Source organism: Myotis myotis, unplaced genomic scaffold (genome assembly GCF_014108235.1).
Source record: "Myotis myotis isolate mMyoMyo1 unplaced genomic scaffold, mMyoMyo1.p scaffold_m19_p_3, whole genome shotgun sequence".
NCBI lineage: Eukaryota > Metazoa > Chordata > Mammalia > Chiroptera > Vespertilionidae > Myotis > Myotis myotis.
Genome location: NW_023416335.1, coordinates 84,459,530 through 84,467,914, shown reverse-complemented (window position 1 = coordinate 84,467,914; position 8,385 = coordinate 84,459,530). Strand labels below are relative to the sequence as shown.

The 8,385-nt window shown below is 41.2% G+C and overlaps 1 non-coding gene across 1 annotated transcript; it reads left to right on the top strand.

Moving 5' to 3' along the window:
- The first annotated feature begins 6,674 nt into the window (after positions 1-6,674).
- On the top strand, positions 6,675-6,782 carry LOC118652247. The gene has a single exon (XR_004966514.1). It is a non-coding gene; the product is annotated as a U6 spliceosomal RNA (small nuclear RNA).
- The last annotated feature ends 1,603 nt before the right edge of the window (positions 6,783-8,385 follow it).

Genomic DNA, 8,385 nt, shown 5'->3' with positions numbered 1-8,385 from the left:
GCGGCCCCGCCCACGGCCTTGGCTCCCATTGGCCGCTCTAGACACTGCCCCGCCTATTCCCACCCTGCCCCGCCCACCGGAGCCAGCCCCAAGCTGCAGTGGGCGCCGCGCTGGCAGGAGTGAGACCTGCGTGCGGCCGGGCTGGGAGCGCCTGCTGAGGCCTCTGAGCCCCACTTGCTTGAAAGAGGAACTTAGGGAATGAAGGGAGAGACACGGAAAAGGAGCCTTCTCAGGGTGCTGATCCTTTGTCCACTGAACCTCCCAATCAGAAAGGAATAAACTTGCACTTTTTTTTTTCGATCTGGTTTCTCTTCAGATCGCATAAATCTTTCGCCTTTTTTTTGGTAATAGTTGACATTTAATATTATATTAGTTTCAGGTGGTTAGACTTGTATATAACTTATGAAATGATCCCCCATAAGTCTGGTACCCTCCTGACAGTGCAGTTATTACAATATTATTCACTATAGTCCTTATGCTGTACTTTACATTCTCGTGACTACTTTGTAACTACCAATCTGTACTTTCTTTTTATTTTTATTGTTGCGAATATTCCACATGTCCCCCATCCTTCCCCCCATTGCCCCCCTCCACCTGGTTCCCACCCCACACCAGGCATTCACCGCCCTACTGTCTGTGTCCATAAGTAATGTTAATCTCTTCCTGCGCCCCCCTCCACCTTCCCGCTGAGGTTCCTCAGTCTGTTCCATGTTTCCATACTTCTGATTCCATTTTATTTATCCGTTTATTTTGTACATTAGATTTCTTGTTCTTTATTTTTATTTTTAGATTCAATTGTTGACAGATACGTTATTTACTGCCATTTTATTGTTCATATTTTCTCCTTCCTCTTCTTGAAGAATATCCTTCAGCATTTCATGAAATACTGGTTTGGTGGTGATAAACTCCATTAGCTTTTTCTTGTCGGTGAAGCTTTTTATCTGACCTTTAATTCTAAATGATAGCTTTGGAAGAAGCAACCCTGTAGGTTGTTGTAAAAAGAAAGACGAAGATTCTTTTTAGTTGAAATTCTCTAAATATGGCCTGTAAAGCTATTCTAAAAGTAAATAATAAATGATAGCTGTGTTGGGTATAGTAATCTTGGTTGTAGGTCCTTGCCATTCATCACTTTGAATATTTCTTGCCACTCCCTTCTGGCCTGCAAAGTTTCTGTTGAGAAATCAGCTGACAGTCCTATCCACGCTCCCTTGTACATATGCAACTAGCTACTTTTCTTTTGCTGCTTTGAAGATTCTCTCTTTGTCTTTAACCTTTGGCATTTTAATTATGATGTGTCTTGGTGTGGGTCTCTTTGAGTTTCTCTTGTTTGGGACTCTTTGCACTTCCTGGACTTGTGAGTCTATTTCTTTCACCAGGTAGGGGAAGTTTTCTGTCATTATTTCTTCAAATAGATTTTCAATATCTTGCTCTCTCTCTTCTCTTCTGGCACCCCCATAATGTGAATGTTGGTAGGCTTGAAGTTGTCCCAGAGGCTCCTTGCACCAAGCATGTCACACTCAAAGGCTAACACAGGCCAAATAAAGTTTAAGTTTATGTGGGCCGCAAAGAAACAAAAGCTTCAATTTTCATAGAAACATGGGCTTATTTCAATAGAGACATGCTAAATACAAAGGGCTGAAATAAATGAATAACGTTAACATAAAATAATAGAACATTTTAATAAAAATTAATATTTTTTCTTAAACATTAACTTACCATATACTGAATAACTGCACAAATTAATAAGCATAACGCAAATAAGCCTATTTTTCTTGTTCTCCAAAAGCAAAATATTTCCTGTTGTGCACACTAAATAAGTCAGTACAAGACTAATGACATGGCAATCAGCTGCTAAACTATTCACTGCTCGTATTAGTGGAGAGAAATGGTGCGTCTGCGCGTAAGGCGAGTAAGGGAAATGAATGCAACACGATTCTAGTAATCAGTCATTAGCAAATGTTGTAGTTCATTATTAATAATTACGCATAACATGCCGAAACCGGTTTGGCTCAGTGGACAGAGCATCGACCTGTGGACTGAGAGGTCCCGGGTTCGATTCTGGTCAAGGGCATGTACCTTGGTTGCGGGCACATCCCCAGTAGGAGGTGTGCAGGAGGCAGCTGATCAATGTTTCTCTCTCATCGATGTTTCTAACTCTCTATCCCTCTCCCTTCCTCTCTGTAAAAAATTAATAAAATATATTAAAAAATAATTATGTATAACAGGATATTGTAAAAATTAAGTTACAAAATTTTTATTAAAACATTTCTTACATACCGTTATATTGGCTGGGCCGCATAAATATTTGTTGTGGGCCGCATGTGGCCAATGGGCTGTGAGTTTGGCATGCTTGCCTTACACTATCTTCATATTTTTGGATTCTTTTTGCTCTCCTGATTGGGTATTTTTTGCTTCCTCGTATTCCAAGTTGTTGATTTGATTCTTGGAATCCTCTACTCTACTGTTGAAGCACTGTAAATTATTCTTTATTTCAGGTAGTACATGCTTAATTTCTAACTGGTCCTTTTTCATGTCTTTGACATTCTCATTAAGATTCTTAAACGTCTCACTAAGTCCCTTGAAGCTCTCATTCAGATCCTTGAGTAACCTTATAACCATTATTTTGAACTCTATATCCAGTAGTAGTTTGCTTGCTTCCAGTTCTTTCATTTGTGACGTTTCTTTGTCACCACATTTTAGTTGCTTCCCTGTGTTTGTTTCTATGTATTAGGTAGAGCTGCTATGTGTACTGGAATTGGTAAAGTGGCCTTGGGCACTGTAGGTGTGCCCCTGTGTGGACTGTGTACACAGTCTTATTGTAGTTGAGCCTCAATTGCTGTTGGCATCACTGGGAAGAGTTGACCTCCAGCCAATTGGCTGTGAGGACCAGCTGCAACTACAGTGGAAGAGCTGCTGTGCAGGAGACGCCCCTATGGAGCAGGACTTGCTTCATGGGTCTTTGGTGCACACTGAGTCTGCCCCTGAGTGTGTCATTTGTGGATGTGTAGAATTGTAATCTGGTATGGTCTGAAGCTGTCCACCGGGTGCACTGGCTCTGGGGCCTCCCAGGAGGTACAAAGTCAGCCACTGCCTAGGACAGTGGTTCTCAACCTTCTGGCCCTTTAAATACAGTTCCTCATGTTGTGACTCAACCATAAAATTATTTTTGTTGCTATTTCATAACTGTAATGTTGCTACTGTTATGAATCGTAATGTAAATATCTCATATGCAGGATGGTCTTAGGCAATCCCTGTGAAAGGGTCATTTGACTGCCAAAGGGATCGCAACCTACAGGTTGAGAACCACTGGCCTAGGACCACCTGGCAGGAGCTACAGAGAGATCTGCAGATGGCTGCTACCTGTATTGGGCTAGGAAGTAACCATGCAAGGCCCAGCTGTGAAGTAAGGCAGGCTGGTGCTAGTGCCAGGTCTTAGGCCTTTTATTAATAGGTTTGGGGCACGATGATGCCAGCTACTGCTTGTTTGAGAGATTTAAGCAAAGTCTGAGACCTGAGCCAGGACATGTCATTCACATGGAAAAGCTGCTGCAAACAGCTTTAGTAGGGCTGTAAATTGGATGGGGTTTGGTCTCAGGGAATCACCAGGATGGAGCAAACAGTGTGGGCCAGGTGGATGGAGACTCAGATATGGCTACCAGTCAGCTCTGTGATGGGGGAGGTCCCAGCACAGGAACAATAACCGCTGTGAGAACCCCCGATCTGGGAGAAAGCTGATCTTGAGTTCTTGCACCAATGCCAGACTATCCAGTTCCTCCCCATATGTCCTGGATCCCCCAGAGCCCCCACTGGGCACTAGAGCTCTGAGGAAGCAGGACTGTGTAAGTTTGTGTGCCAGCCCTTTAAGAGGAACTGCCTGGATCTCCAGCAGCCTCTGTGTCACTCAGCCACAATCCCCACAGGTTTTTAAAGCCTGAAGTTACAAGGACTTCTCTTCCCAGCTCTGGGACCCTGGGCTGAGGGTCTGATGTGGGGCTTGGGAACCCTGCTTCTCACAAGCGGCCTTGGAGATATCCCTCCCAATCAAAAAACCACCACAGGTGGGTGTCAGACCAGCCCATTCTGAGCCTCCACCCCCTCCTACCAGTCTCTTCTTTACTTCTCTTGTTGTAGGACCTCCATTCAGCCAGGTTCTGAATGATGGTTGTTCTGTATTTTACTTGTAATTTTCGTGTGGTTGTGAGAGGCTGTGAGTTCCGGCATTTACCCACACCACCATCTTGGTTCTCCCCAATCTGTACTCAATCCCTTCATCTACTGCACCATTCTCTCTAATCCCCTCCCATCTAGCAACCATCAGTTCTCTGTAGCTATGAGTTTGTTTCTGTTTGTTTGTTCCTTTCTTTTGTTTTTTAGATTCCACATGTGTGGGGAAGCACAGGACTTGGTTAGAATGTCTGTAAGGAAGATTCTCTGAAAGGTCAGGGGCCTCTGGGGGGAACTTGCCAAAGGTGGCAGCCCCTACCTTGACTTCTCCAAAGAAGTCCGATCCCCCAGGTGTTTTGCTAGAATCTCTATGTTTAGTCTTTAAGTCCCAGCCTTGTAGAAACATGCATTCTCAAGGATACTTACCCTGTTGATTATATCTAAAGGTTAATTTTAGTTCAAGCTGTTGTTACAATAAAAAGCTAAGAAGGCAGGCAATTGGGGCTGTTTTTGGTTTCTACAGCCAAACAAACCCCTTCGCCTTTTCTTTCACAGAAACGTGTGTCAGAATAATCTATTCATCCATTGTTCAGGGCCTGCTGGTCAGCCCCAGCACACATGTAAGTGAAATCATATGGTATTTGTCTTTCTCTTTCTGACTTATTTCACTTAGCATAATACCATCCAAGTTCATCCATGTTGTCACAAATTGTAAACTTTTGTTTATTTTTATGGTCCAGTAACATTCCATTGTATATATACACCACTTCTTTTTTATCCATTCGATATTGATGGGCACTTAGGTTGTCTCCATATCTTGGCTGTTGTAAATAATGCTGAAAAGAACATAGATAAATACCCAGAAGTGGGATTGCTGGGTCATATAGTGGCTCTATTTTTAAATTTTTTGAGGACCCTTCATACTGTTTTCCATAGTGGCTACACCAATTTTGCACTTCTGTTTTTAACCCAGCTTTTTAGTTTCAAAATGTATAAACCAGCTGGAGTTGAAAGCATAGTCCTATGAACAATATAGCCTTCACTAAATGCTAGCATGTCACAAATTTGTGTTCTCTCTCACTATATATGTTCCATTCTCCTGAACCATTGGAAAGTTGTGAACAAAACTGCTTTACCCCTAAACACCTCACCATTATCACAAGAAACTTGATACCATTTGAGTCATATCATTCAGTATATCATCCACATTGAAATTTCCTTTATTGTTCTAAACTGTCATAAACACACACTTTTTTTCAATTCAGGATCTACCCAAGTCACTTGTTACATTTGATTTCATGCCTCTCTATGTAAACTCCTTTAGTCTACTACCCTAGTGCTACTACTCTCATTTAAAAAAAAAAAATCTTTCCTAACTTTGACATATTTGAAAAGTCCAGGACAATTGTCTTGTAAATTGTGTTAGTTTGGAACAGAACCTAGACACAGAACCTACACAGAACCTAGAGACAGAAGAACTTCGCTGGAGAGAACATGGCAAAAGATCCTGGACAGAAACTGGCCACAGAACCTAGAGACAGAACCTAGCGAGAGAACATGGCAAAAGATCCTGGACAGAAACTGGCCACAGAACCTAGAGACAGAACCTGGCTACAGAACCTGGATAGAACATGGCAAGAGAACCTGACTAGAACCTGGTGACTGAACCTGGCTGGAGAACCTGGACAGAACCTGGCTGGAGAACCTAGCGAGGGAACATGGCTACAGAACCTGGCTGGAGAACCTGGAGAACCTGGCTGGAGAACCTAGCAAGAGAACATGGACACAGAACCTGGCTGGAGATCCTAACCAGAACTTCGCTGGAGATCCTGAACAGAACTTGGCTGGAGATCCAGACCAGAACTTGGCTGGAGATCCTGGCTAGAGATCCTGGCTAGGCTGCTGATCAACTGAACGCTGTCTCCGTGTCATTCCTTCTTCGCCGACTCCGTCTACAGCTTTGGGGACCCCTGGACCTGCTGGGGTTGGACCCCAGCATATATGAATTATTCTTTTATGTTAAGTTTCTTTTGCTTAACATAATGTCTTTGAAATTCATCCATGTTGTGTATTGCTGAGTAATATCACACACTTGAATATAAAAACAACTTGCTTATCGTTTTCCTATTGGTGAACATCTGGGTTATTTCCAGTTTAGGATTAATATTATAAGTAAGGCTGCTATAAACATTCTTATATAAGATTTTTGGAGACATACATTTTCTCTTGGGTAAATACATAGAAATGGAATTCCTTATGTCATATGGTAAGTTTGTGACTATATAACTGCCAAACAATTTTCCAAAGTAATTAAGCCATTATACTCCTATCAGCAATGAATGAGAATTTTGGATGCTCCAATACTTGATACTGTTAGCTCTTTCTTTATTATTATTTTAGCGATTCCAGCAGGTGGTTTTCATTTTCATTTCTCTGCTGACTAATGTTATAAAGAACACTTTCATGTGCTTATGAGAAATTAATATATCTTCTTTAAGAATGCATGTTCAGTGCTCGCTTCGGCAGCACATATACTAAAAATTGGAACAATACAGATAAGATTAACATGGCCCCTGCCTAAGAATGACATGCAAATTTATGAAGCATTCTATATTTAAAAAAAAAAAAGAAAAAGGAGAAAAAGTATGCATGTTCAAGTATTTTGTTCACTTTATTGGGATGTTTCTCTTTTTATTGTTGATGGGAAAGAATTCTCTCTATGTTCTAAAATAGGAGTATTTGTCATATATAGGCAGTCTAATGAATATAATTTTTTGGTTGTGATAAAGTCAAAATCAATGCATTTTTGGGTCCTGTCAAGAAATCATTGCCCAAGGTCACAAAGATACTTTCCTGTTTTCTTCTAGAAGCTTTGTGATTCTTTTGTTTTTTTTAATATGTTTTTACTGATTTGAGAGAGAGGAAGGGAGAGGGGCAGAGAGAGAGAGAAAGGAAGAAACAATGATGTGAGGGAGAAACATCAATTGGCTGTCTCCTGCACATCCCCTACTGGGGACCAAGCCTGCAACCCAGGCATATGCCCCAATCAGGAATCGAACAAGCAACTTTTCAGTGCTCAGAAAGATGCCCAACCAACTGAGCCACACCGGCCAGGGCACTTTATGGGGGGTTTTTTTATGTTTTAAGTATCTGACCTATCACAAATTGAATGTGAGAAAGGATTTAACTTTTTTCCCATATTAATATCCAGTCATTCAAATGCCATTACTCAAAAACACTTTCATTTCCTCCACTGAGCTGCATCAATGCATTTCTCAAAAATCAATTACACATATGCATGTGGGTTTATTTCTGAATATTATTCTGTCTCATGATCTACTTGTATATTTTTATACCAATATGATACTATCCTTACATTAAAAAGAAGGGAAAAAAAATTGTGTCAGTTTGGATTTATCAAATTGGTTCCTCATTATTAGTTTCAGGTTAAACTTTTTTTTTTTTAATCCTCATCTGAGGATATTTTTCCGTTGATTTTTAGAGAGAGTGGAAGAGAGAGGGAAAGACAGAGAGAAATATCAATGTGAGAGAAACATATCAATTGGTTTCCTCCTGCATGAGCTCCGACCAGGGTCTGGGTTGGGGAGGAGCCTGCAACCTAGGCATATGCCCTTGACCAGAATCGAACCCAGGACCCTTCACTCCGCAGGCCAATGCTCTAGCCACTGAGCAAACCTGGCTAGGATCAGCTTTTTAATAATAAAAGTTAAAGGTGATGTTTTACTTTATAAGGAAGCATAGCATCGTTTTGTCCCATTATCCGTGATGCCAAGTTTGATCACTTGGTCAAGGTCTAGTCTGGCAGATCTCTCCACGAAAATACCTCTCTCTCCCTGCAACAGATAGTATCTGAAATGATAGGCTGAAACCAGGTGGGGTAACCACACATTGATGAACACATGGCACTGGTTATAAAGTAATTTTCTAATTTTATTATTTCTTCTATGTTTATTAGCAGTCTTTCCTGTCTAAAGAAGTATTCCCTCCCCCTTTTTCTCCTTTCCTCTTTTTCCCCCTTCTCTCCTTCACAACTCCCTCCCCCTTTTTCTTCTCTTTGAATAACAGTATGGTCTTCTAGATTCTTTTTAATTCAGTTATCATAACCAAATACCGTTATTATTTTGGGTGTTCAAATTGCCCATGTTTGGCCAGTGGAGTACTTCCTTGTTTTCTTACACAAATCTACTGGCTTTCGTTGCT